We start from the raw sequence: 7,896 nt of genomic DNA, 5'->3' as shown, positions 1-7,896 counted from the left end.
GGAACTACAGGCGCGCGCTACCACGCCCAGCTAATTTTTGATTTATTGTAGAGATGAGGTCTCACCAAGTTGCCCAGGCAGGTCTCGAACCCGTGGGCTCAGGCAATCCACTCACCTCAGCCTCCCAAGGCACGGGATTACAGGCTGAGCCACTGAGCCCAGCTTCCATTGATTTTTTTTTTTCCAGGTTTTTAAAATCTCTTCTTGACTCAGTCTTGGTAGGTTGTATATATCCATTTCCTCTAGTTTTCCAGTTTTTTTTAGCATACTATTGTTCTTAACAGTCTCTGATGATATTTTGTATTGCTGTGACAGTAGTGGTTATTTCTCTTTTTTCATTTTTGATTTTGTTTAAATGAACCACTTTTCTTTTTCTTTCTTGGCTAGTCTAGCTAGCAGTTTATTTTTATTGATTTTTATCTTTTCCAAGACCCAACTTTTCATCTCATTGTTCCTTTGCGTTTTTTGTCTCTATTTCATTTAGTTCTGCTCTGGTCTTTATTATTATTTTTCTTTCTACCAAGTTTGTATGTAGTTTGTTCTTGCTGCTCTAGTTCCTTAAGGTATGTTGTTAGATTGCTTATTTGAAATCTTTCTATTTTTTTCTGCAGATATTTATTGCTATAAACTCCCCTTTTAGCACTATTTTTGCTATATTGCATAGCTTTTTGTATGTTGTGATTTTATTTTCATTTCTGCCAAGAAAAGCTGTGATATTCTTCTTTTTTATCAATATTTTTTATTATGATATTGTGGGGTACAGTTAAGGGCTAGGTATACAAATATGCTTTGTGCAGGCACCCTTGTTGATAAGAGGTGTCTCCCTGTCCCCAGAGATATTCTTCTTAATTTCATTGATCCAGAGGTCATTCAGTGTTGGGAGCTGGCCACAGAGGCCCACTGAGCATTAGGGATCAGGAAGGGCCATTGACCCCAAGACCACTAGGATGTGTTCGGGAACTGTTGACCCATTCCCTCCCTCCTTTTCCATTTGGCACAAACTACCAAGAAAAGCTCCAGCTGGCTCTAACAGAAAACTGAGACCGGAACGTACACAGCTAGCCTAGGAGTCTGTTGTTCCCATTCCCCATGGCTTATGGTCTTTTGCTTTATCACAATTTAAGTTTGGCTTTGAGTCACACTGAGGAGCCTTAGTGCAGGTCACAGGTTCTCTTGATGTGACCTTCAGAAATTTATAGATATAGGTTTTAGAAAATAGTTTGTATAGATTAAGAAAATTTAAGTAACCATTTTATTATAGAAGTATGGTTAGTTCAGTTTGATTTAGGGGGACCAGTGAAGTTTGAATTAGGCCAGCTGGTGCTAGGAGAGTGTAACCATAGCAACAATTGTTTTAATAAAAACTAGTTTGAATTAGTACATAATAGTGGAGGTTAATAATTCACTATGGTGGTTTTGGGTTTAGACATTGAGTGATATTAATTCAAGATGATGTAGTTGTAATACAATTAAGGGCACATAAGAAACTGGTTTGGGGAACTTTAAGCTAGCATAAGATACAAAAAAACAATTTGTGGTTGTTCTTCCTCATGTCCTTCCTTATGTATGAAAGAACATTTGCTTGAGAGTGGGGGTGTCCTTTGCGCACCTGGACCTGTTCGTGTGAAAGGCACATGCTACCTTTGTTTCCTGTGATGATGACTTTGCAGAGTTTGGGGATAAAAGCCCTGAGATTGTACCCATTAAACGGATTCTGCTCACCTGAGTAGGAGTCCAGTCTCTTTCTTTCTCCCCTCTTCTCTTTCTTTCTCAAGAATAACTGCTGACGCTGCCACACCTTCCAAGGGACCCCCTAAATCTCTCTGCAGGGGCTGGCCCCCCACAATTTAGGAGCATGTTGTCTAATTTCCAGTTATTTATACAGTTTTCAAAGCTTCTTTTTCCATTACTTTCTAGTTTTTTTCAACTCTGGTCTGAAAATATACTGGGTATGATTTTAATTTTTAAAAATTTGTTGTTACTTGTTTTGTAGCCTGACATATGGTCTATGCTAAAGAATGTTACATGTGCTGTTGAGAAGAACATGTATTTTGCAGTTGTTGAATAAAATGTTCTGTTTATGTCTGTCAGGTCTATTTGGTCTAAAGTGCAGTTTAACTCCAATGTTTGTGTTGATTTTCTGTCTAAATGACCTTTCTAATGTTGAGAGTGCAGTGTTGAAATTACCAACTATTATTGTATTGAAGTCTATCTTTCACTTTAGATCTAATAATATTTGTTTTGTATATCTGGATGCTCTGGCGTTGGGTGAGTATATATTTAGAATTGTTATATCCTTTTGCTAAATCAATCCCTTTATCATTATATAATGAACATTATTTGTTTTTTTTTTACTGTTTTTGACTTAAAGTTTGTTTTATATAAATATGGCTACTCTTGTTCACTTTTAGTTTCCATTTGTATGGAACATATATTTCCATTCCTTGTAGTCAATAGGTGTCTTACAGGTGAAGTGAGTTTCTTGTATGTAGCATATAGTTGGATCATGTTTTTTAAAAATCTATTTAGCTAGTCTATTTATTTATTTATTTATTTATTTATTTATTTATTTCTAGGTCTCCAGAGAGTTTATTCTTTCGCAGGGTGAGGGTGGGGTGCAGGTGGCAGGCGAGGTGCCTACATGTACCACATGAAGTGGTAGTTGGCGTTGAGGACCTCCTCAGTGGTGTGTAGCCCATATAGCTTGCCTATCACGGGAGGTACCCAGTGCGTCGTGAGGAACACAGACTCACCCACCTTCCAGTCAGGCACGTCCTTCAAGATGATGGCCTCCTCCTCCAGATTCTCCCGGAGCATCTGAGGATCCTCCAGTCCCTCTCTGCCTGGAACAGCTGCATCAGCGGGATGCAGGCCTCCAGATCCTCGATCTGCAGGTGCCTGCACTAACGATTCCACTTCATCATGCTCCAGTACCTGAAAACCAGGATCCCAATACCCAAGGCCAGCATGCTGTAGCCTGACAGTCCTTGACGCCTCAGGTTTCGCCTGTTGTCCTTGGGGCCATAGGCCCCCTGTAGGGGCGTATCCTGCTTCACTTTTGAGGCAGCTGTGCTCGCAGCTAGTCTATATATTTTAAATGGAAAATTTAGTTATTCACATTCAAGGTTATTATTAATATATGAGAACTTATTTCTGTTATTTTGATTATTGTTTTCTGGTTGTTTTGTATATATTTATTTATTATGTTTTTCTTTCTTTCTTGTTTATCATTGCAGCTTGATTTTCTGTAGTGGTAACATTTGAGTCTTCTTTTTCTTATGTGTGTTACAAGTGAGTTTTATACTTTTATTAGTTTTCATGATGGTAGATATTGCTATTTTGCTTCCAAGTATAGCACTCCCTTAAACATTCTTATAGGGCTAGTCTAGTGGTGATTAATTCTGTAAGTTTTTGTTTGTCCAAGAAAGACTTTTTTCTCTCTTTTATTTGTGGAGGATAATTTTTTTGAGTGTAGTAGTCTTGACTGGTGATTTTTTTTTCAGCACTTTGAATATTTTTTTGTATTCTCTTCTGTCCTGTGAGATTTCTCCTGAGAAATCTATGGCTAATCTGATGGAGGTCTTCCTATATGTGACTAAATGATTTTTTCTTGCTGTTTTTTTTTTAAGCAATCCTTTGTTTTTTACTTCTGATAGTTTGACTTTACAAATGTGGACAAAACCACATTTGGGGGGTTGTATCTATTTGGAGATCTATGAACTTCCCATATCTAGATGTCAAAGTCTCTTGCTGGACTTAAGACATTTTCAGTTATTATTTTGTTAAATAGATTGTTTATGCCTTTGGTCTTTTCACCTTCTGAAACACCCACAATTTGTATATTTGTTGGTTTATGGTGTCTGATATGTCACATAGGCATTGTTCACTCATTTTTATTATTTTTGTGTGTATGTGTCTGACTGGGTTATTTCAAAAGGCCTATCTTCAAATTTTGAAAGTATTTCTTCTACTTTCTCTAGTCTATTGTTGAAGCTTTCAAATGAATTTTAAAATTTCATTTATTTAATTATTTCCAGGATTTATGTTTCTTTTTTTAATGTTTTATTTTGAAGACATGGGGTACAATTCAGGGTTAGGTATACAAATGTTCATTATTATGTTTCTTTTTTATGATATGCATCTGTCTGTTGAATTTCTCCTTCATATCCTGAATTGTTTTCTTAATTTCTTTGTATTATTTTTCTGTGTTTTCTTGTATCTCAGTGAACTTCTTTAATATCATTATTTTGATTTTTTTCTGAGATTTTATAAATGACTTTTACATTGAAATCTGTTGTTGGAGTATTATGGAATTCTTTTGGAGATGTCATAGTTCTTTTTTCATATTTCTTGTGTTTTCACATCTCAAATCTGCACATTTGGTGTAAGACTAACTTCCTCCAATATTTTTTGGATTGGCTTTTGTAGGAAAGGACTTTTTTCCTGAGGACATATCTATGGTGTTGGTTGGGTGGGACATTTTTGCTTTGCTTCCGGGTGTGTGCAATAGTGTAATCGCCATATGATTTCTTCAGCTGTACACAGTGTCAGTGGTGTCTGTGATTTCTTCAGTGGCTTAGGCTACTGATGTTGGAGGCTGTGGTGAAATTTTTCCAGAGATGAGAATGCCAGGTGGGCCACGCTTTAGACTCCAGTGGTGGCAGCAATAGGCCAAACATGCTTGTCCCAGGGCCCCCAGTTGGTGTACACCATCACCCATGTTAACAGGTCAAAATAGGCCAATACTTGGGCCTCCAGGCAGCTTGCTTGGGTGCTGGCAATGGTGGTGGTGGGCCACACAGGTGGGTGGGTCCTTGGTTTCCTAGGTAGCATGTGTGTTGTGGGGGATAGCAACACAATCTTTGGGGTCCAAAGAGGCATGCTTTCATGTCAGCAATGACTGCAATGGGTTGGGAAGATTAGTCCCGACCTTGTGTTGTCACGGGCTGTCTCTACCCTCCCAATGGGAGGAAGTATAATCTTAAGACTAAATCCCTCTTGGAGAGTGATTTAGTTGTGAGCCATCAGTAGCCAGCACCCCTGGCATGTGGGAAAATGAGTTCCATGATCCTGAATAGGAGGATGGTTTCTATCATAGTATCCACTGTGGGATGATAATGCCTACCTACAATAAGATTGTTCTGTCATAGAGTCATTTACTCACTGGTATAGAAAGAGAGTCATGAAGCACTTAAAGGCTTGTGTGAGAGGGTATTTCTTCAAGAAGGCTGACTAGAGGTATCCGACACTCACCTCCTCCACAAAGAAGAACCAAAATAGCAAGTAGAGAATCACACATCCAATAGAGCATCTAAGAAAGAACACTGGAATCCAACAGAGAAGTGACAGGAAATACCCGAGGCACAGAAGGAGAGGGAAGCGAGGCAGCCTGCTCAGCTGGGATTGGCTGGAAGCCCAGAGAGGCTCTCTACTGCCGGAAAGGGGTAAGTGAAAGATCGCCAGTGGCCCGCATTCTCACTGCAGACTCCAGCACCCCTAGCTATGGGAGAATCTCTCACAGACCCTGAGGATAGCATAAATAAATTATCTGGAGTCTGCAAGTGACCTAGTGATGTGTCTGTTCCAGAGAAGGACATCAGAGAACGGTCCCACACACCCTGGAGTCCTAAACAGATCTCGCATGGTGTCATTTTGAAAAACCTAGCCCCTACCAAGATGGCATCTTGTCGTGGGAAGGGTGCAACAACCCCTGCATCCCCGGAGCACCGCTGGAATCCCTCTGCATCCATCCATGAACCCCAGAGGGCTATAGTGGTATGGTAATGCCATATTTTAAAAAATCAAAAAATGCGAAGATTCTGTGATAATTAAAAAATCACAATTTTGAATTAAAATATAATCAATTTCACTGACTTTTCCTTTTGTCTGGGGTTCTAATATGGTTCCCCACGGCACTCAATATTTTAGAGCATTACTTATATTAAATTAATTTATATCAAAATATAAATTAATGCAAAAATCCATCTTAAAAAATACTAACATTTTAAAATAAAGACTGATTTTTGCATTAATTTAGATTTATAAAAAATAATGGGCTAAAGTATTATTTATCTTGGTTACTGAGTTTTTTGGCACTCTCTAAATTTTGTTCTCAAGGCAGGTGCCTCATTCAACTTACCACAGTGCAGGTTGATGCAGGGGATACCAATGCATGACTTTTTTTCCTTAAAGGGAGACAATGCTGAAAGGCCATCTCAGAAACACAGTCCCTTTGAGATCAGTTGAAGCCTTCCTTGTGACTTTATTGCAGTCCAATCCTGCTTTCAAAATGCTCATTTCCTTACCAGTGTTATTCCCAAGAGTAAGTCTCTGTCTCTGAGTCTGTTTCCCCTAGGACATCCCCATAAAGAGAGGTGAAAACTGAGACTCACAGAGCTTTAGGAACTTTCTCAAGTTCTCAGAGCTCCTAAGTAAAGTTAGTCAGACTTAGAACCAGTAATCTTCATTATAATAATCTTTAGACTGGGGCCAGAATTTGGGGGCTATAGTTCAATACATCAAAGGTAAAATCCAGATACCAACAATCCCCATGCACTCTCCTGATTAAAATCCCTAATTATGGGCTAGAAATCAGGATCTCTGATTCTTAGGAAGTAGACTTCTGGTTATGACAGACCCCATGGCCAGCAAAATAATGCACCTACCCCCAAAGATAACCACATCCTAATCCTAGGACCTGTGAATGGGTTAACTTACATGGCAACAGGGACTTTGCAGATGTGACTAAGTTAGGCATCTTGAGTATAGCCTGCATTATCCAGGTGGGCCCACATATGGTCACAAGGGTCCTTCTTAGGGAAAGAGAGAGGCAGGAAAGTTAGAGGAGACATGGTGACAGAAGCGGAGATCACAGTGATGCAACCATGAGTCAAAGAATGTGGGTGAGCTTTCGAAGCCGGAAAGTCAAGAAAGAGATTCTTCCTGGAACTTTCAGAAGGAACTCAGCTCTGTTGCTGCCTTGATTTTAGTCTTATAAGACCCATTTTGGACTTCTGACCTCCAGAAGTGCAAGAAGATAAATTTATGATATTTGAAGCTACTCAGTTTGTGGTAATTTGTTAGAGCAGCAATAGGAGACTTTTAGAGACCCCTCAAATGGTATTTTTGCCTTACATGGTAGCATTACCCATGTTGCTCTGAGCTGTAACAAACTCCAATAGAAATCAGGCAGGACCACAAGAGAAATTTGATGAAGACTTCTCAGTTGTTTTATATTAAAAACAAGTTGTTATTTTTTAAGTTGTATATGTGAAAGACTTGATGATCTGTACTGACTCCAGATGGTCATGTTCTCCTGATGACAGATGGAAGTCTAGGACAGGCGGGGCCGACTACATGAGAGGAGAGAAATGATTGATATAGGAAGCCAGGACGATCTACGAACTCTTCATACAAGCAAAATTTTTACTTTTCTGATTCTTCAGTAATGTTTTCTGAATTGTGGCAGGAGATGATCATTCCTATCATTTTAATATGGAACCAGTTGTTCTGTTTGTTTGTTTTTCCTCTTTCCTTGCTGCACTGGAAGAGCTTTGAGTTTAAGATCCTCTCACATTTGAGCAGAAAGTACGTATTTTTAAATTCTTTTTGTTAACTAGATATTTGGGTCTGATGAGTCATTGAGATTTATTATTTAAAAAAAAAAAAAGCCCGAAACAGAAATGGATGAGAGTAGGGTTTCACTTTAGGCAAGGAAGGGCTTCTTCCACAGGAATGAACTAGAAAAATGGATAAGAAAGTACCATGTGTATATAAGTAGGGTGATGAGGGAAAGGGCCAGGAGGAGTGGGCTATAGTGAAGCAGAGGGATCTTGAGCAGCCTTGCAATGATATTCCTATCCCAAGTGCACCAGCAAGATATGTGTCTTCTGTAAG

The 7,896-nt window shown here is 39.0% G+C and overlaps 1 pseudogene; it reads right to left on the bottom strand.

Annotated features, from left to right (window-relative positions):
• Nucleotides 1-2,637: 2,637 nt before the first annotated feature.
• On the bottom strand, nt 2,638-7,151 carry LOC103265349 (annotated as a pseudogene).
• Between the last annotated feature and the right edge of the window lie 745 nt (nt 7,152-7,896).

Source organism: Carlito syrichta, unplaced genomic scaffold (genome assembly GCF_000164805.1).
Source record: "Carlito syrichta isolate Samal-C Ts95f unplaced genomic scaffold, Tarsius_syrichta-2.0.1 Scaffold306482, whole genome shotgun sequence".
Classification (NCBI taxonomy): Eukaryota; Metazoa; Chordata; class Mammalia; order Primates; family Tarsiidae; genus Carlito; species Carlito syrichta.
Note: the sequence above shows the minus strand (reverse complement) of the source record. Positions and strands in the feature narration are given on the sequence as shown.